Source organism: Centrocercus urophasianus, unplaced genomic scaffold (assembly GCF_019232065.1).
Source record: "Centrocercus urophasianus isolate 14NV4802_14NV808 unplaced genomic scaffold, USGS_Curo_1.0 seq_15, whole genome shotgun sequence".
Classification (NCBI taxonomy): domain Eukaryota; kingdom Metazoa; phylum Chordata; class Aves; order Galliformes; family Phasianidae; genus Centrocercus; species Centrocercus urophasianus.
The window spans coordinates 38,853,967-38,876,405 of NW_024884697.1; positions in this window are offsets into that span (position 1 = coordinate 38,853,967).

The window sequence follows — 22,439 nt, forward strand, 5'->3', positions numbered from 1 at the left end:
CTTGGCCTAGTTTTTGCAGTGTTACAGGCTCTCCTCCCCTCCTTCTATGAGCTCCTGAGGTGGATTCACTTTTTAAGCAGTAGTCTGTATTTACTAGACACAAAGTTCATGTCTAGTAATCAGCTGCAGGCGAACCTGAGATGCCCCTGACTCTCTTAGCAGTCAAGACTGTTGATATAGGAATGCCTGATCAGGTTTTTAATTAACCGTATATTTTTTTTTAAACTGCCTGGTATGTTTAGAGCAATCTTTGTTACAAAGACTGTCATAGGGCTCCTTGTCTCTAAAAATCTAAGTAGTCCATCTTTCACCAGCAGTGCTAGAACCAAGTCTGAGTGGCTGCAAGAGTAAACAGAAAGGATGTGTTGAGGCAACTCACTCGCTGCCAGCCCTCAGTGCTGGGGGCAGTCCTGAGCTACGATGGAACTCAGGCCTGCTCCAAGTCCTCCATCCTCCAGGATAGGCTCCAGAACAAACCCTCATACCTGCCTGGACACTTACTTCCCTCACGGACCTATGCTAACTAATTTCTGGCAAGTCTTTTAGTCCATAAGAAGAAAAGGGCATATAAGCTAGCATCCGCTGTGAGAAGCTGACAGCCCAGCTAAGGACAAAGTACTGACACTGAACTGCCTAAAGCAGACAAGGTGAATCCTCACTGAATCTACAAATGCTCTGAAACATCAGTTCCCATCCTTGCTCTATGCCAAATCCAGATGGGTCCTTTTTCTCCACCCTCCATTACAGGGCCCAAGAGTCCAACACTCTAATTGGACAGACTGTCTCTTGCTATCCAGATGTTCGCCCACTCCTGGGCAGGGATGTAGGAAAATGTTCCGTGTAGCAGGAACTTTAGCAGTTCCTTCACATTCCTGAAAACTTGTAATGAGGCTGAGACTCATTAAAACACACCCAGATCTCACACTGTTGGAGCTGAAGTGAGGGCATAAAATGCCAGAACAGTTTTACAGGGAGTGAGCTGGGTACACTATTCCTGATCTGGAAACCAGGTCCCTTAATTGTTCTGGCACAACAGTAATTGATAAGTGTGGCAAAGCCCAGCTTGGCTTCAAAGACAGTGGAGCACTGATGAGGCAGCATGGCCATTTCTTTTTTTCTCCCTATTCCATCTCTTCCCACCACCTCCTTCATCAGATGAGCTGTTAAAGTCTACAGATCATTTGCTGTTATCCAAATCCATGTCCTTCCCCTACAGAATTGATCTTTTCTTGTCTAGTCAACATGTGGAGAGACTAGTGCAAAAGTTGAATATTTATTTCAGATGCTGCTTCCTATCTGAACATGTTGAGAATAGGGGTATCAGTTCTTGGGTCATATCCAGAAGAGGAAGAGCACTTCAAGCAAAGCTAATAATTAGACTATTATGTATGAATTGTAGAAAGTCCAAAGTGTGTACAAATATTGACTTGTCTTATCTATCTTCTTCTCAGGCTCCGCTCCACTTGGGCTTGCTCTGAACCTATCTCCATGCCTCAGACAGAGAACAATACAAAAGGACATAAAATACCAGATTATGCAGTGAGGGAGAGCTCAAAAAGCTTTCATCAGAGCACATGAACCCTTTTTATGCTGGAGGTTCCATGTTGGTTTGCTATGTATTTCACTTAAAGAGGATCTGGCATTTCTGTCACAAGAGGTTGATGATCAGCTATAATTGTGAAGATCTTTGCATCTTTATGACCCTGTTTTTCTATTCTTTAGACAGTGCCAGTAATATCTGCTCCACGTGCTGATGGGTTACTCAGCATTCTTCTTTTCTCTCTAAATTCTTACCATCATCACCTACAAACCTAAGCATATCCAAACAGAATGGGCCATACCACATGATTCAGTAATTGTGGAAGCTCATATCTGTTACTTGAAAATGTCAAGATTAAATTTTAGAGGGTTGCAGTTCTCATTCTTGAGCCTTCGTTCCTATCCTGGAGGACGCAGTGGAGTAAAGTCACTTATATTGAGTTTTGTTTTGTTTCTAAACAAATTTTGTTTCTAAACAAATCCAAGTGCTTTAAGCACACTTTTTATTTGTTGTCATACTTTAAAGCCAAAGAAGAAAGGGGTTGTCTTTATGTTCCCTGTATATCTTTCAGCATTTTGTCTAGTTCAAGGAGGAATGCCAGTATTTATATTCTCTATATTTCACAGAGTATTCTGTGGCCAGAGGGTCTATGTATTTGTGTTATTTTTGGTCTAGCTTTCAGGGTCTATGTACTGCCAACTTTTTTGTTGTTGTTGTTAGGAGATAGTAAAAAGTTTTGCATTTGACAGCGCCTGTGCCTCTTGAAACAGTGCACTTTTGAAAAGCCCTCTCCTCTGGTGCTCACACTACATCACCTTCTACCACAAGACAATTTAAAATAAGATACTTCCAGCTCTGCCAGCTTTCTCTAAACAAAGCCTGTGGGTTAAGAATGAGCTCAGTAAATGCATGACATGTATTGGCATACATGTGCCATTGGGAGTGAGCAATTAGGGTAATTTGGGATATCCTAGGACACTTTCGGGAGAACTGTGGATCCCCTGTCCTCTGCCTAGTCTTCATTCATGGATCTTTCTTCCCATTCCATTCATTTCAGCAACACAGTTCCACCTTCAGAGTATCGGCCTTAGCAGACCCTGAATAAAACACTGAAACAAAATGCCTAGACAGCAAAGTTTCCTATTCCTCCCACTGCCACAGAGGAATGGGGTGAGGAGGCAAAAACAGAAAGAGATTCTCCATGAGTTGGTGCATTGAGTTGTCTCTGGAACAGCCAATGCATGTCCTCTAGAAATGGTACAATAGGGGTTCCCTGATGCAGTGTGAAGTTACCTTCTTTATCTATACCCAAAGCTGGCCCTAAACCTAGTATGAATAAACATGACATTTTTATGTATTTAGAAAGGATAAAATCTGTATTTACTGAAGATATGAGTGAGTTAATATGAATAAAATCTACATGAGAATACAGAATTTGGGAAAAAAGTGACTAATCAGACCCTGTTTTAAAAGGCACCTAAGTGAATAACAGAGGAACCTGAAATTCGTGTTTGGAAGTGTCACTGCATAACGTCATTTAAATGCCACTTAAATATCACTAACTCTTTGAACTTCTGTATTATATTTTCAAAGCATTTATGTACTTAATTCCCATTAATATCCCATACCATGAAGAATGCAGTCATCTTTGCAAATTGTGTATAAGTTCTCAAATTATATTGGCTCTGAAAATAGAACTTCAGCTTGTGGCTTTGTTGTTTTGCACTTTTATTCAGACTCTGCCTATCTTTAAAAAAAAAAAGCACCGTGAGCTTTTTAAAAGTAATTTGAATGATTTTGCTGGTCCTCTATGTAACTAATCTCACAGATGGACTATTAGGCTTGCAGAATCTGTTTACATTTATAAATCTTTTCTATCATGGCTGGAACATTTTTTGAGGGGAGAGGGAAGTTTCTTCTGAAAAACTCCCTTTCTTTATATAAAATGTACTTCTGTCTTATTTGAAGGAGGCCATATGCCCTGGCTAGGCTGGCATGAATGAGTATATGGCTGCACATACAGTACACATTGTACTTTTTCGGTAATTTTCTTAATCTCTTCCAGCCTCTGCCCCTTTTATACCCACAGACTGTAATAAACTGAAAGAGTAGTCCTGTGAAGCCTGGAACTTTCAAACCAAAAAATGCAGTGCTTGAAATGAAACAGAATGATCTCATCCGTCCCTAATTTTCAGTGCCTTTTCTATGCCTAGTAGACAGCTTTACTTTTATAAAACTTGAGTCCTTGTCAGCCTGGAAAATACTGCTTATTGACTTTAAGTCACTTGTATTTACGTTAAGCAATTGCCTTTTGTGTGTCTCTATACACAATAAATTTCCAAACACAATGTCAAGTATATTTTTATGTTGATCAAGAGATCTGATTTCAATGTCAGGCTGTTCTCCAACTGTGCACAACAGAAGGGTAAGTTTTTCAGTGCACTATGTACAGTTTTGCACTCATACATCTGACATTAGAATGATGCACACTGGGCTTGATCCAATAGAAACTGACTTTTGTGTCTGTAGATCCTGGACATTTCAAGGCCCCCCAGGCTCTAGTCAAAGAGTCTACTTTTGATTCTGATGGGAGAAAAATGCTTCCTTCTATGGCTAGAGAATGCCAAATTACGCTTTCCATGCTGGCTCTCTCCTAACTGGCACTGCATAACAGCTGTGGTAAAGACACTGGCCTTTACCAATAGGGCCAGTTTGGCATGAAAGAGTGATAAGCAGATGACTCTAAAGCAAATGTAATATTTTGGAAGAGAATGTATGCAAGAGCTGATGAGTGTGTTCTCTTTTTGTACAGCAAATGAACTAACATGCTAAATGCATTAAGTATCTACTAAAAGGCTTTTGTTTTCCCGTAAATAACCCTTGCAAGTTTTGAGAATGAAATCAGCTGTCACAAGCAGGATTTTGTGAAATGTCACTGGAGTTGAATGCAGTCAGCATGCTCAACAAAACATTTGTCATGATTCAATCAATTGGCCAGAGCAAAAAGTCTACAGTAGAAAAAAACTGCTTCAGCTTCCGCCATTCAATCCATTCAAAACATTAGTCCAACAATAATTATTATATGATGATTATTATAAATATATTTACAGTGCCTTGCATATTAAAGAAAAAATAACTACAGAAGTGTGAAGAATATTATATTTATCAAAATAAGCAGAACACAGCTGCAGCCAGGGAGTTAGGCAGCAACAGGAAATTGCAGTACTGCCTCTGTAGATACCTTCTAGTGCTGTGGATCCAAAGCTGGATGAGGTCCCTGATTCATTGAAGTACTTAAGCATGTGTTGCATTCCCAGTGAGTTCAAAGAGACTTAATCATATTCTTAAAGTAAGCATCTGCTTAAATATTTAGCTGAATGAGGGCCTACTACCTTGATCCCATTTTTATTGGAAACATCCACTGACTTTCATGGTTGCAGAATTAGGCTCTTAAATAGGGCTCAAAGAACTACAGATCTGGACCCTATGTGTCCACCTATTCTGCTCTAAGGAGCCTTCCTGTGTAGAGCATGTTCTGTCTGCCAGCAATCTATACGGTATTTTTATTCAACCTTGGGCTACCTAATGGCTCAAAGACATACCCTTGATAGAGATCTTCTCAGCTAATTAGGATGCTAGAATCTGACTCAGCAGAGTCGTTGAGCATGATTCCAAAACTGGATGACAAAATGAGGTTGATATTGGTCTGGGAATGTTCTGAATAAACTTGGCTCCCACTTACTCCCAGTCCATTTTCCTACATGCCAGACACAGCTAGCAGAACACCGCCAAATGGAACACAGTCATAAGACCCATGAGTTACAGAGCAAGAGAAGCTTTGCTGCTTTGCAAAGACTCAGACCAAAGGCCATGTTGCTGGGCTCAGCGAGGTGGAACCAGTTGTGAGAATGTCATGCAGAACATGCAATATTTGACAGGTCTATGAGTAGCCCCATTAAAATCAATGAGAATGAAACACACGCTTTGCTCCACAGAGATGGGATTACTCATGTGCCTAAAATTAAACATGTGGTTAAGTGCTTTGCTGAATCAGGGCCAGAGAGATGGAAAATGAGTACTGCCAGTACTGATTCTCTCCCATCTTCTTTTCCACACAGCTGCCTGCTGACGCCTGCTGACTTTTTTTGTAAATAAGTACTGTAGCTGTAGTACTTTATTAATTACCAAAAGAAACTGGGCCATATCCAAAGTCCTGGCCTCAGTGAAGTCCTATTTAGACAAAACGTCCATTAATGCCAATTTAAGTTTTGGTCATAAAAATGGGATTGTGTGGCGTAAGAATAGAGTAGTTCCTAACACAACAGATGGAGATGAGGTTCAGTCTATGGCAGAACCATATTGGTGGGAAAATTTAAATTGCAGATGAGTCCAAAACAAACCAGTTTTCTACTGGGAAAAGCACAGCTTTTCTGAGCTTTTCTTCTGTGTGCACTTAATCAGTTGACTTGTCAAATCTTTTAGCAGGAATTGGTTGAAGGCTTTTGTTTTACCACAAATAACTCTTACAATATCTGAGAAAATGACATATGTTTGTGCACAGGAGAATTATTATTAACACATTTGCTCGTTTAAGAGATCTGGTAATAATTATTAATTTGATTCATTGTACAAAAAGATTTGTGGTCACATCAAATTGTTTCTTTGATACTAAATCAAAAAATGTAAGCTAGAATATGGAATCTCTGTGTGAATCAGGAAAAAATTTCGTATTTGTGTGCTTTACATAGAAGAGCCATCATGTGACAAGAATCTGCAATTTGTGTTGCATAAATTTGCACAATTGCCATCTTCTTACATTTACTTATAACTTCCAGAATGGTATTACCAGAGTTATATTCATACTTTTTTAGAACAAGTTGTTTCTTGTGTCCATATAAACAGCCCATGGAAAAATAATCAAGATAAAACATATAATATAAGATTATAAAATGTACTACAGACATTAGAGATTAACAAACTGTGTTTTATTTTTGTGTAAATAGCAAAGCTATAAATGTTCTGATAAACACAGATGACAGATCTTTGATTTGTATTTAACTTATTTTGGAAATGTGGGCATTTAATTCTTGTAATTGAAATAAGCAGTGGAAAACAGATCTAAATTTTTAGACTGTTCTCCTAGGTTATAGTGGAACTTATGTTTAAAAATGTTAATACTGTGTAATTTTTTATTCTGTTAAACTAAATCAATATTAGACTTAAGAATGAGCAATCTTGAAAACATTTGCAAAAATCATTTACCATATGTTTATCTACTTGTCAAACTATAAATAACAAATTACTAATATCTGTCTTTGAACTAATGTAGTAAAATTGAGTTAGAATAAGGAAAAGTTTGAAGATAGATGAAATGTGATGTGTGAATACAATTATACATAGTATATAAGAATATATAATAGGTAATATATAAAATATAATTGCATACAATGCCATGCATAAATGCACAGCAGTGATTGGAAAACATAGCGTCTTTCAGTACTGCCAGATACTCCGGCTATTTGCTTTTTCATAGAGAAAAATCAGTTGCTAGATTGAATACGTATCAATAGGGTTTTGCTAGATACAGACTAACTCCAGGAAATACAGAAATGGAAACATACTCTGCCATGCTTCAGAGGTCCATAAAGCATCTACAACCATTCTCCAGTGTTCATCTCCTTCTTCCTTGGTTCTGTTCTTGATAAATATTATGGAAAGAGCAATGCTACACAAGTTGTCAGGGTTGGTTTTCTTCAATTCTCGTGTACATAAAGTGCAGATACTAGGTTTGTGGTGTATTAGGTATATGGGTAATGTATGTGCCTATGTCATACACATCAGAAAAGAACGACCTATCACACACTGAGGAGTACACAGCTCTCAGCGTCTGCATCTGTCAAGAGCCACATCTAATTAGCTCTTCTGTCCATACTCACTCAGTGCTGCCCTGTTTGGACAAAAAGAGAAGTGGGCTTGCATTAGATTTCTTGCCTCTAACTGATGGCTGGCCAACTGAGTGGATCTGGGAAGCTCCAGGCCAGTCAAGCCTCACTTCCACCCCTGGGAAGGTGATGGAACGACTTGTTCTGGATACTTTCTACAACCAAGTGGAAGAGAAGAAGGTTATCAGGAGTAGTCAGCATGGGGTTCAGCAAGAGGGAATCATGCTTGACTAACCTGGTAGCTTTCTATGATATGACTGACTGGGTAGATGGGAGGAAAGAAATGGATGTTCTGTACCTTGACTTCAGCAAGGCATTTGACATTCTGTTCCACAGCATCCTTGTTATGAAACTTGGAAAGTATGGGATAGATGAGCAGACAATTGACAACTGAATGACTGATGACTGAATTGACAACTGGATGACTGATAGAGCTCAGAGCACTGTCATTAGTAGTGCAGACTGGTTGGAGGCCCGTAAATAGCAGTGATGCCCAGGGGTTGGTGCTGGATCTGATCTTGTCCACCCCTCCTCAATCTCATTTAAGGGCTGGCAGCTGCAATGGAAGCATCTCTACTTGGAGGCTGCCTCCTTTGGAGGATTCTCAGAAAGGGGTAAGCAGTTCCTTCTTTATTACCAGATTGTGACCTCTACCTTTCTTGGGTGATCTGAAACTGGTTTAAAGTAGCTGCATCAGCTACTGCCACTCCTTTCACACAGTAAGTGAAAATAAAAAATATAGGTATCAGAAGCAAGAAGCCTGAATGATTTACCTATCCCATCAGGGAAGACTCAAGCTGGAACACCTCTGTCTATCAATTCTTGGAGCAGTTTCTGGAAGGCAAGATTCCTTTATGTGTTGTAGCATCTTTATAGAGTAACAGACAAAGCTATTAGCCTGCAAGTTAGATAAGACAATGTCAATTAAGAATAACTAGGTTCTACTTGGCTGTCTGAGATAATGCATATTCTCTGAACTACAAAGAAAGGTAACCACATGTACAGCTCTGCTTAGGGAAGCTGCTGTGGAAAAGTGAGATCAATTTTGACCTGTAAAGTGAAATTTTGACAGTTTGGATGGCTATCTCACAATCTAGCCTGAGTCTGTGGTGGTCTAAGCAGAATAAAAAAGCACTGAGCTGAGGGATCACAAAGATGAATTCAAGTAACACAAATAAAGATCATCTTGAGACTGGTCATTTTAGCTTTCCAATGAAAGGAAAGCAATAGAAGAGCAGGAAACATGATGTAAGATCCATGAGCACAGCCTGGGGTGATGGTCTGTTATGCTTCAAGATCTTATGAGAAAACTTGAAAGACTGTCAACAAAATCTGGATGTGGTAAGTGCATCCAGCAAGTCTTTAAAAAAAAAGCAGCAAAACAATAGCAAGAGTTCATGTGGTCTAGACCAATGGCCAAATATAGAAAACAGCAATGTTTCCTTTCTTAAACAGAAGTTGGCAGAGGGGGACAAGTGCCTGAGTGGAAACACACTGTGACGGCCAAGCCATGTCCAGAAGGGACCCAGATGCTTCCTGATCTAGCACCAGGAATTGTGTAGGCGACCCAGGCTCACTGCGCTCATGGTGGATCAGGAAAGATGCCAATAGTGAAAGAAGTGTGTGTGAGGGAGAAAAGGAAGAGTGGCAGGACAGAAAGGCAGTACAAGACACTAGTATCTATTCTGCATTTCCTGTCACATTTCACATAGTTGGTGAGTGAAAACAGCTTGTCCTGCAAATGACCTTAAGAAGGATAGAAGTGCTGTTAAGGAAAACTGGAGTCTTTAGGTTTGCGGCTGAAAGAGATTGGAGACTGTAGGCACTCACCCTGGGAACGCCTTCACCCAACGATGAAGGAGAAAATCTAGATATCATGCTGGCCATGGGCCAAAGTGGTCTAAATGCAGGACTTCACATGACTCAATGCCTGGAGAAACAGCAACCCTTTCTGGGGACCTCCACAGTCTAAGGAGTGGGAGCAGCCATGGAGCTGAATGGAAGGTATCACCAGGCAGACCGGCACAAGATAAACTGACAAAGCATGTGAGTGTTGCATGATTTTTTGCTGGAAAATGCCACATTGCACGATTAAGAAGAAAATGGAACTCATAGCCTTGCCAGACAAGTCTTAAGTAATCCTGTTGTTCCCGGCATAAGCAGCGGCTGTGTTAATCTAATGGTGTAACTCTCGGTCTTCTCTGAGGGGTGAGGGGTAGGAAGGCTGCACTGTGAAAGCTGTGAAAATATCCCTACAGAAAAGTACTCATTTAATTGTCACCAGCATCTTAATCTTTCCATGCGCAGCAGAAGGAAAGAAAGGAAAAAGTGTATACCCAGAAGTGTGTACCAGAAAGGAAAAGGTGTATACCCAGGCCACTTGAAAGAATGAACTTCTCCAGGTGTTTCACAAATACCTGTGTAATGTTTCCAGAGCACTGTTGGATGAGAGAGGCAAAATCTGTATGCGAGTCAGACAGAAGATAAATGCTGAAAAGTGATGGGAGCTGATTGGTTTTGACTGAAAGACTAGAGTGGAGATAGAGACAGGCATTAGTGTTCAGCCCTGTGCCAGCCTCTTGTTGTAAGAGAGGAGTGATCACCGAAGAGCAGCATTTTCCTCATAGTTTTGCTTTTTTTCTTCTTCTAACAACTACTGCCCTACAAGCCAATTTCCATTCAGATACCTAAAAGTGACATGGTAGTTGTGAAAATGGCCCTGAGCCTGGTATGGATACTGGTCAAGGTGGGAGCACTTGGTAATGACCTGTGGCCTCTTCTCTATGATTGGGGCCTCGTAGAGGAGTCATGGAGCCTGGAGAAGATATATAAAGTCTCCTGACTAATGTTGAGGAGTCTGAGCAATGAAGAGTATAACAGTGATCGATATTTATACTAAAATGTGATGAAGTGTAAATATGTGATTAATGGGGCAATTAAACTCCCTTGCTTCCAGTAGGGGCCTGAACCTGTGTTGGTTTTTTTTAGCACTATATCTTTTAGCTATTTTTAAGGTACTCCTTAATTTCATTTTGAGCTTTTACCCCAATTTGGCAGAGGCCAAGTGAAAAATTGTGTCACATCATCAGCAAAAACTATTAGATTATGATCCTTTAATCTCCTATATTGAGCATTAAGGCCTTGATTCAGCAAGGCATATAAGCGTGTGCTGAATTTCAATTATGTGTGAAGACTATTGTTATTCAGAAAAGTGTTTAGGCGTGTGCTTGTGTGTTTTGCTGAACTGAAGCTTGAGAGCCATAAGAAGGCATCTGGCACTTACCTAAGAGCAATCACGGGTCAGTCATAGTAGTGAAACTGAAGCTGTGATCCCAGAGTTGTTACCAGAGCAGCCTCTGGAACCTGCAGTAATCAAGAAAGGGAAAGAACTGCTTGTTCCCATCTTCAGACTTCTGAAGTCTTTTTCTAGTTTGAAACTGCATTATTCTAGCAGTTTCTTGCTAGATATTCAGTTGAAGGTGAGGAATATCAGAACAGTTTTTCATCATGAGATGGTGACTGTTGAACAAACTCTAGCTGTAAAGCCAATAGAAAGGCTTCCACTCTTTCTAAAGAAAGCTGGATTGGACCCTGGGTGAGTCACTGCATGAGCAGCTCCATTCTCAGCACTTCTCTTTCATCTGTAATGCAGCAGCAGATCAGGGTTTCCAGCAAAGGCTGGCAAATGCTTAGATCAAGAAATCACTTCCTGACCCTGAAGTCTGCTGACAGCATGCCACTGTCTGTGTCTAGCTTTTGTGACGTTGTGGCCATCAGAGTGAGCTACCCAAAGTACTCCAAGGATGGCAGAACTGCACTGAGCACCAGATGGCCTAGTTCTGGGAGTGGGCTTTCGTCTGGCAAGCACCATATCTGGATGCAAGGCAACGCTGCTCTGACTAACCTAGCTGAGAAAGAAAGAGAAGGATTTAACCCCCTGTCAGCTGTGAGTAATAAATGAGATAACTCCCCAGCTGATTATCAGCTGTTTTACCTGCAGTGCCGAGGACTATTTAACTCGTACTATGACTGATTAAAAAACATAATGGAACATTGATTTTTTTCAACTCTATAGGGAAAAAAATCAATGCTGAATAGGATCAGGATAAACAGCAAAAGTGAAGAAATATGACTGCAAATTCCATTGGATCCAAACCCCAAAACAAGAGTATATATTCTTAACGGTAGGAATGTACAATCTTTCTGAAGCCTCCTAAGTCTCTGCACTGGTAAAAATAATCTCAAACTTGAAAGCAGACTGAAAATAGATCTGGAGACTCCAAGTGAAAAGAGACAGTTATCCTCCGTGCCTGCTAACAAACATAGTCTCTTTTTGTTATGAAATGTCTCTAACTGAAAATACTGCCTGAAAGTAAACTCCTTCATCAATTCATCACAAATTCTTCAAAGGCATTTTGGAAGTCTCTCTAAACCATTGGCTTTATTGTGGCTTTATTTAGGATTTGAGGAGAGAGAATGCTGCAATCAGAAAGAATGAAAGACCGGCAGAGGAAATGATTACCTTTCAATCCCTGTGATTTAAAAGAATAACATGCTTCTTTCTTGGTCTATTGTATTATATACTCACAGAATAAAATTTGACAATGTGGTGCCAAACTCTAACTCTCTGCTGAGGTGATATCATCCTACGTTGTATACCAGGGACTACTGGACCTGGGATTTTGGTGCCCTTTCTAGGGTGGCATTCCCCTCACTGTTTTTGGCTTAACCACTATATGTTCCCTTCAGTGCCTCTCTAGATAAAGTAATCAATGCAAAGGGTTGGCTGTTGCGTCCTCACCTAGCATGGCTACTTTCTTTTGCTTAGAATAAATGTTAGTTTTGACAGGGGTGATTTAAAAAAAAGAAAAAATCTTAAAAAAAAATATTCCTCAAACCCTTTCAAAACAAAACAAAAACACAAGGTAAGTTTCGCTCCTTTATGCAGTGATGTATCTGCACATACTTCATCTAAAGCAGAAAAAAGGTGGTTGCTGCAGTGCAGTGCTCTAAGCATTTGTGTTTTTCTAAAAGTACAGCAGCAAGGAGTTACTTTTTTCTAGTGGTAGTGAGTTCATGTCTGTTTTGTGATGAACAGCTGAGCTTGCTGTTCAGCTTCACAGGCTTTCTGAACATTTATCATTACTTTGCTTCTTAAGGAAAGTAGGTTGGGGAAAATGCCCAGCATTAGCTGTGGCAAAGACCTGCCTGGCCCCATTTGACAAAAGGATTAAGGAAATCTGATTTCTGATAGCTGCACAGCAAACTAGGAACATCTGACATTAGTCTCTAAATCTGAGCTCGCTAAATGCTCTCAAAAATCCTCCAAAATGCTGGGGTCTGTGATAAGAGCAGTAGAAGGATCATCCCAAGAGGGATATAACCAGGAAATGGTACCGCATATAGTGGGTACTGGCCACAACTGTGGCAGGACCCTTAGCTCAGGAAGCCCACCCAGCCCTGCACTTGCTTGGTTTTTAATCAAGCCCTCTGCTGTCTATGTGCTTTTGTCTGTCCCTTGCCAAACTTCATCTGCCCATTGCCAAACTTTGAATGCATTTCATAAACCCAAGCTGGAACACTTGGCTTTAAAAACTGTGATAAAACTGATCACTTTAGCATACGAACCAGATAAATGTGTCCCTTTGTCAACAAGTAGTTCATTTTTTTTTTGTTTTCCATTGAAAAATTCGTTTTTCTTTCAGTTTTGCTACTGAGGGTTTGCTTTTAAAATGAAAGTTACAAACACTATCAAAAATTTTGTTTGAAGCCTTGTTCAAATACATGGAAAGCAGGGACTGTGGTTTTTTTGTTTTTTTTTTTTGTTTTTTTTTTGGTGGTGTTGTTTTTTGATAAATAGTGCTCCAGCTGTTTCCCCATAGATTTTAAAGCAAAAGTGAACTGAGATGTGTTTAGAGGTACCTCATGCAGTACACTCGGCCAGTCTAATTGTATCTTTGTACCAAGGTAACGTTAACATTAAAGCAAACTAAGGTTGTGACCCTGTACTCACAACATCAGATTCATTACTCAGTTCCTTTTCACTAGTAAATGATTCGGGCTGCCATCAGCATTTCTGGAACCTTGTTTGGTAGCTCTTTTGCTAGAATGCTGCTGCTCCAGAGCCCCGGGGACACGTTTATCTGGTAGGTACTCCTTCAAAGTTGAATAGAGTTGTTTGTTTTCTTTTTTATTGAAAGAAGGCTGGGTTTGCAAATAATGTAACTTTTTCTAATCTGATTTCAGCTGTAACCAGGGAAAACCAGTACTTTGTGGGTTATTTGTGGGCTATTTGTACGCATACAGAACTGTGTCATAGGAACGTTATAGCCAACCACCGTCTGCAGCTGATGATGGAAACAATCCAAACCAGCCCAAATGAAGCAAGCATTGAGACCGAACTCATGAACCACAGAGAATCTGCAGTCTGTTCAATGTTCAATTTTCTTAAAAGCCCTCAACTAAAATACACTGTAGTACAGAGAGTGCTGTGTGTAGGGTTTTGGGATGCAGTGTTTTGGACAGGGAAAAGAGGATGCTCAGATAATGGAAAGGAGTCTCCTGGGAATGGCTAGATATGCCCTACGCTTTAGGCAGGTATGTACGTTGTGGGGAACAGGGAATGGGGTGGAGAGCCAGGAATCACTTAGGGGTATCTATTTCAGCATTGTGCTGGTGAGAAAGGCTAGGCCAGAAGACTGGTGTTAGAGCCTGTAATAAAATGAGACAACAAAGCAGATGTGAACCCACCCCTTGCAAACAGCACTTCACATGTGCATGTGATTAATAGCTGTGGTGAAGGGTTAGTGAGCAACAGCCTGATGCCAAATGGATATCAATGGGATAAAACCATGCATTTGGCAGATATGGGAAGGAGAACTCATTGTACATGGAATAAAGGAGAGCACGCAGCAACTCCCTGAACCCCTGGTAGAGCTCTGGCACTCCGACAAGAATCTGGCTGTAACCCTGTGCAACAAGGACCACGCATGTACACATGTGCACACAATTACATGGCATGGACGTAACAGGAGAAAATTGAATATAAAATATTGCAGAAAGCCAATAATTCTGGTTTATATCTTTCTTTCTCCTTGAGGCAGAAAAGAACTTGGCTATTTTAAAATCTGGGATCTATTTACATAGCCAAACGTAATGCTCTTTCTTGTGAAAAATAGGGTAGGATGAAATTTAAAATGTCAACATTTCTGAGACCTGTTTATCATGCCTCCCTCTGTACTGAGTATTAAGGAATAGACACTAGGTGATAGAAATTGTGACAGTTCTGCTGAAGTTATGACAAGTTATATCACCTGCAAATATGATCCAAAATCTCTGATGATGTAACTGCGTTAGAAAATATGGTTTTAACCACGTGGTAGCTAGTGTATGGGAAAGTCCTGTTGTTGATAAAGCAGGTTGCATCTTTCACTTCTTAGCTGCTTTAGGAAACCAAAGGAAAGCTTTAACACAGAAAGTTGATGTTTTCCATTGAAGGTATTCAGTAGGATATATGTATTTTCCAAAACTTTCTAATGGAAATGGCAAGCACAACATTATTTTTGATAAACTTTGTAAATAAAACAATATTTGAAACAATATTAAGATCCTACATTATCTTAAGTGTCTTCAGAAACTGACTGAAGCCCGGGTTTTTCTGTTACCAGAGCACAAAGACCTAGCTTGTTTGGTGATGTATGTATATGTATGTAGGAGCTAGAACATGGTAAATCTTCCCAAAACAGTGTAAGCAAAAGTTGCAAGAAATGACTCAGAAAAGGTTAAATAAATTAGAAAGTTTGTGCTTGGCAAACAGAGGAAAATCTCTCATCTGTGTCAGTGTATATGGAAGAAAATACCCTGCTTGGGTAGAGACTCCAGTGAATTTCAGTTTTGCTGTCCACACTGAAGACAGTAACTTTCACTTCATGGCATTCTATGGCGCACACAAATATAGATGGAATTCGGCGTTTGTATGTAGTAGCCTGTAGCCAACCAATTGACTCACTGATTGCAGACAGTTCAGTTCTAAATCTAGCTGTCTGTGACACAGCAGAGGAGAAATCTGGGTCACCTGCATACCCTGAATCACTGCCGTTGGCTAAAGGTTGCAAATGCTCCACTGAACTGATTAAACTTCTACTTTTGTCTACAAACTGAATACTGTTCATGTTTTCTATTTTTGTGTATGTGCAAATAAAAGAAGCAGTTGCCTTAGCTCTGAATCAAAGTAGCAATGTCTTTAGTATACTAAAAATTAAATTTGATGTGATGTTAATCCTGACATGTGTTAATTGTATTTTCATATAGGGGAGGTAGAGTCCATCCGAGATTTTCAGACAGTATTCTACACATACAGAAGAGATATTTCTCAAATAAGCAAGCAGAGGAGAAGAAACATAGTTTCTTCTAATTTAGTAGCTCTTTCTACTTTATTGTTCATTAGAAGCCTAGAACTCCTTGACTGTCCTCTCAGGACTTGTCTACATTACAGTACAGAACAACACTTGATTCCAACATTAATATGAAAAATCAAACTGAGTCTGTTTAGAAGGATTCAAAGGTTTACTCCTTATAATAATTTTCCTTGTTTATTTAACTCTCGAGAATTGTGCTTCTGCTGGTGTTAGACATGTTTCAGTAACGTTGACACGCTCTCTCTAAAGTAAGAGTAATCATAGTTTTCCTGGCTTTATTTCATACTTGTAGAGCAGGAAGCCAAGATTGTACTGAAGTAAAGAAGTAAATGAGGTTATTTCATAGAAAATCTGCAGGGATTGAGGTGGAAATTACACTTGCATCTTTGGCTGGTTTTGGTCCGCCATGGGATGAAGTTCTGATGTTGCTGCCATAGAGACGTATCATTTTTTGTCCAATTTTCACAACCTATATCCCAGGCTGTACATTTGAGGGACAAATGAAGTAGAAATAGACAGATCTAGACTGAAATTAAACTGTCTTTCAGCATCTGCATCTCAAGGGAAATGTCAGTACCCTGAAAAATACAGGACTGATGGACAGTATGATGACTCACTTCTTTCTATGGGAAGGAAGATGACAAGAAACAGATTTTCAGCTGCTGATGAAGCTTTTCCATCTACTGGGCAATACATCTGCCAAGAAATGATGAGAGGCAGGATATGATATACCACTCATACTCCCTTTCCTCCACCTGCACAAAATTGAGGCTGTGAGCCACAAACTTCTTGGTTATGTTGCAGGCATCCATCTGTTAAGTAGGGCTTTTCTCAGAATTAAGGTTTTAGGCCAAATTAATCCCTTGGATAATTCCATTGTGTTTTGTCTAAGAAAATATCAATTACTGTAAACGGAAGGATGATCTCATGATGAAAGCAAATGAATGACTGGGAACCATGGCTGGGATCTAGGACAAGTTCCTCTTCTGCTATAGAGTTGTGTATAATCTGGATAAACTGACACAAATGGAAGTTGCCTCCACGTCCACTTGCATACAATGAGGAAAATTTATTTCCAGAGCCATCTTTTAAGGATGCGTATTTATTTGAGCTGTTTTGATGAGAGGAACTACAAGGAAAGAAAACAGGTAGGTTGCTGTTTTTGTAAAGTATGAATAAGCAAACAGTAAAGAGGTTTGTGTTCCTGGAGGAGACAAGCTGAGATATCTGCAATTAGCAAGTTTTCGCTGTCAACTTACTCTTAACACTAAGGTTTAAAAACTCTTTTTGATCTTACGTTGAGCTATCACAGAGGATAAGGGAAATAAATAAGTGAAGCAGATTAGGATTAGTATGGAGTAGAGTAACATTATGAAAACTATGTTTGAAATTTCTGAAGAGATGGAAAACTGCCTTTTGCTCTGACATTACTTTTTTACTTCAAGCGGAAGTGAGCATAGCATCAGAAATCAATACAAGTCAACAGTATCTTGCTGCAAAATAGTTGGCAATTGCTGCAATGTTGAAAACTAGACTATCCTTCAGAGACTGAGATGCAGCACTGTTTCCTACTGCACGCAGGTGAAGAGAACACAAATGATCGGTTAAGGAGATTGTCCAAAATGGAAAGATCCAGGCATCTGAAGGGAGAATTGGGAAGAGGACAGCAAACTTTATATGGAGTCGCCTAAATTGCTGCTTATGGAAAATATGCCAAGTATAGGGAGGTTTTTAATCATGGAGGAACAAAACCAAGTCTATTTTCTTCTTGACTGTAACAGACTGTAACATTAAACCAAAAATTTTCAAAAACTGACAGAAATGTATAGGTTAGATATCATTAAAAAAAAAAAAAAAAAGACTGTAGGAACTATCCCCTATCTTTATGTTTGCTACCAGGAAATGTATTTTGGAGGTAGGAGCCTGCATCAGTTTATTTGTTTTCCTAAAAACCTATCATTCAGGAGGGAGCTCCATTAGCCCTCCTTACAAATGCTTTGCAATTTAAAGCTCTTCAGCAGAGCTATCAAGGAGCTGGGTTCACAATCTGCCCTTTTGTTCCTGATTTGGAGCAGACATCTGATTCTGGACTACACGTATGCTGATTTGCCCTGACTGTAATTGCAGAAGCTATGGCTCTTCTATCTCCTGAATAAATGGTATTGTACTAAAATGAACTGTTAAGGACTGCTTGATGTTGGTACAGTAACATCAGGGTTACAACACGGCAGTTCAAATTCATTCACTGATTTGGCAGATACCTCCTGTATCCTATGTCATGTGTTGAATTACCTCTGTGCTGCTGTGCATACTCCTAACACACTTTGTCTCAAGATTTACAGGTACTGGGAGGAAAGAAAAGGCTCACTCTGATAACCGTTATGTATCTTCAGAATATGCTAAAGCTTCAAGTAATACAGGGTCTTTTTTAGTGGTTCTGAAAATATCAAGTAACAAAAATCTAAAAACATAGGGGACTTTAATTACGTAATCTTAGGTACTTAGAAACTTCAGGTTTCTAATCAGCTGATGTCAGCTAAACCTAAAAATCCCACACTGGCACTTAAGTGGAAGAATTCTCTGAATAATGAGATATTTGGGTTCCTTCATATATTTAGGTTTTAACTGTAAGTTTTCTGTAAGATATGTTATCCTTTTTAATCACAGTGATTTTGAGAAATCAGCTCCTTCAAGATATGCTCACCTGTAATTTACACAAACACATTTGCATGTGAGGTGCATACAAGAAAGTTAAAACTTTTTTCTTCCTAGACACCCAGTGTAATTGCATTAGGTCAAGCCAGCACTGCACTGGCTTTTCCCCTCTCTCTCTCCCTCTCTCTCTCTCATTTTTTCTCTCTCCCTCCAGCTCTGCAGCAATACTCTAGCTCCACTGACTGATCTAAAGCAGGAATTGGTGCCTCCTGGAAATGTGCTTCCTTAGGAAATGTGTTCAGCTAAGATCTCTCCTTCATACTGACGCAAGTCCTGTATGTACTTGTGTTCTTTTTTATTTGTTTGTTTTCTGCATGTGTTTAGTTTTCACTGTTCCCTTTCATGCAGATTTCCATGAGATTTCACTGTTCAGCATTTGCAACATATTTTTACTTTGGTTGCCATTGCTGATGTTCTTGCTATCATAGCATTAACAGAAGAAATAAGTACAATGTCACAGAAAGCAGAAAAGCTGATCTATTGAGAATTAGTGTGATCATATTAGTATGACAGGAAAACAACAGCTTGGATCCTGATCCAGGAAATTAAACAATCTTGCCTCTGTGAATGAGTGAGCAATTCTGGAAAAAGCACTTAGCTGAAACATTCTTCTCTACCCCACTTGCTCCTTCTTTGATAAAACAAGGTCAGATGTTCATGTAAGTATTCAATTAATTGAGGGGGTGATTTGAGATGCACCAAAGTTTACATTTCTGGGGCTCGTTAGGTCACATCATTGGATGTTATTTAGGTTGTTCAAAATATTGACAGTGTTATCACTTTTACTTGATAGTATCTGAGCATAACAACTGGCAAAAAAAAAAAAAAAAATCCACTTTATTATTCCTACAGTAACATTTAATATTCTAATAACCACTTCCAGCTAGCCTTTCTCTTCTCAGATGCTCAGAGGAAGCTGGCACAAACATTTTCTACAAGCTCCAGCAAATGAACCCCTTGTATAGAAATTGAAGTGTCTAATCTAATCTGCTGAGGGATCTGCACCACATACATTACCCTGACATTTAAGGTCTCATAGTCAGTGACCGGTTAACCAAATCTGTCACTATGACAGACATGTATTTCTACGTGCCGTGCCACAACTTAATCTTTCAGGCACAGTTTAGGTGAAGGATGTTGTAGCACACTGAATGAGAATCTATAATATATGCGATGAAGAAATTTCCCGCTTGATGTTAAAATAGATCCATTCTGAGTGCAATAACTATAATAAAGCATATGAATTTGTCTACTAAGCTATACACAATAGATCAGCTGTTAGATTGCATCACGTTAGTTATCTTCACAATTACTGTTATTATTACGTGTTGTTACAACCCTCCACCTCTTCCCTTTTCCCTGATACCAGAATCTGTGACAATGAGTTTCTGGAAAAGAAGGTTATTTTGGAAATGGCTGCTAAGTGACATATCTGAACTTCTAAATTACCTCTTTTGATACCTTGTGATTACCATGCGTCACACAGTAAATCTGTGAGTCAGAATGTTATCTGACATCTCCTGATAGCATAATAGATAACATTGTTCATAGCTCCAGTGCATTTATTATTTTAACTAACCAAAGAACAGATGGAATTCCCCTAGCATACTTGGATTTCTACCCTCTTGAGCTCTCCATTGTGTTGTTTGCTTTTGTGCTGAGCCTGCATCCAGACCTCTGCACCTGCTGCCTCAGTGTGGCCTGGCGCATGGGGTCCCAGGACTGCCAGGTGGAGCAATACACACACACACACGTTGCCGTCCATTTCTTTCCACAGAACAGATGTTCTCCATCCAGGAAAGCTGTGCCAGCTCTGTCAGTGGCTCAGGGTGTCAGAGGCCTGCTGCTGCTTGAGGTCACCACAGGCAGCGTGCATTTGGGTTTATTTGTCAGCAGCAGACTTGGCTGAACTTTATCCTCAGAGAATTTGTTTTGTTTCTAAAGCGTTGGTGCTACAAAACAGGGACATAAAAATATTAGAGAGCATCCAAAGAAGGGCCTCAAATGGAGGGTCTGGAGGACAAAGGGTACAAGGAGTGACCAAGGTCCCTTGGTTGGTTCAGCCCAGAGCTAAGGAGGCTGAGGGGAGGCCTCGTGGTGGCACAGAGGTCTGTCTCTGATGGCAGTGACAAGGCCTGAGGGAACGCCTTCGGCCTGAATCAGGGAAGGGTCAGGCTGGGTGTTAAGAAAAGGTCACCAAAGGGTGATCAGGCCCTGGACCAAGCACCCCAGGAGAATGGTCACACCCCCAAACTGTTCAAGGAGCATCTGGACAACGCTCTCAGAGACAGGGCTTGATTTTGGGTTGCTCTTTGTGGATCCAGGTTTTGGATTTGATGATCCTTGTGGGTCCCTTCCAGCTCGTGATCTTCTGTGATTCTGTTTCTAACCATTTACCCTAGCCAGTAGCCCTGCCCCTTGAGAAAAAAAAAAAAACCCTTATGTTCTTGATGGAGAAGGAGAGACTTCTGCCACTGTGACTCAGCAGCAATTATGCTGATTTTTATGCAGAGTTTATTAGGATGTTCCAGAAAAGGAGTTGTGCAACTGTAGTGTGGAAGCTTAGCAATCCCACTGTGGCAAGAACTAAGTCAAGATGATCAGGAAGTTGGCAGTAGGTCCAGGAAGACTCTGAGAACTGGTGTTCAAACGTAAGGACTGCAGTTCTGACAGCATACCAGCTCCTAAAACCTGGGTTACTGCATGCTGTGCTTCAGGCTGAAAAGTTTCATGCACAGCTTCCAAATCAATGTGATCTGCTATGGCCCCTCAAAGCTCTTAGGGTGCCCTCCCCACCCTGTCTGCAATTACTGAGTCTGGTGGTGGTAGCACACACCCGAGCCTGAGGAAAAGCAGCTGGGATGTTTGTGGCACTTGGGGCAGTCTTCTCAAGAGCACTTTAAATCCTGCTTGAAAGAGGTTTCAATGTACTTAGTATACTGTGAAGCTGCTAAGAACAGTGTTAAATAATCACAGAGCAGGGTAAGAGAAGCTGTTAAAAGCTTTCCGTTTTATTAGATGCAGCTTACTGTAGAGACTCCCATTCTTCTGGGACAGCGTGATGGCCACTTGATAGAAAACACCAGGAATGGTTGCAAAGGAGTGGCTGGCAGAAAATGGAGGCAGGATGTTAATAACTCTAAAAAAAAAAAGGAAACAATCAGCTTGATGGACCCAGGCCCTTGCCATAATTCTGTGTGTCCGTGTCCAATGAATTATTGAGGATGGTTTAAGCACATTATTTCCCACAGCTGGGTTTCCTGAGCAGGTCATTTAGTGCACACTCATACTGCCCATCTCCAGCTGTGCCTCTCCAGGAGCCCCAGCTCACAGTGCTGGCCTTGGGGTGTGCTTGTTTCCTTGCCACTTTTCAGTGGTTTAGTTTGGTTTTGCAACACAGGAAGCCCAGGAGTCCCCGCAGATGCCCACTCTGACAGAGAGAGAAGCAGGGAACCCTCCATCACAGCCATGCCGTAGGTAGGACTCCTGTCAAGTTTGCAGCTGGCATAGGGTGAGGGGGGAAGAAGAAGAAGGAAAAGATGGGAGCAGGAAAAAAAGTTAAAGAAAAATGGGAAAAGGAAGAAAAAGCGGGAGAGAGCGAAGAAAAAAAAAGAAAAAAATCAGAGAAAAAAAAAGACACAAAGGACAAAAAGAACACAGAAAAAAAGCAGGAAAGCGGAGAAAGAAAAAGATTTCGAGATTGGCGGCAGCATCGAGGCGAGCCGCAGCCGGACAGGGACCAGCCGCACCCTGCCGGTGCAGGAGCCGGATCTCGGGCCGGTGTCGGATCGGAGCCGCCCGGGGTGCGGGCGGGGCGCGGGGCGG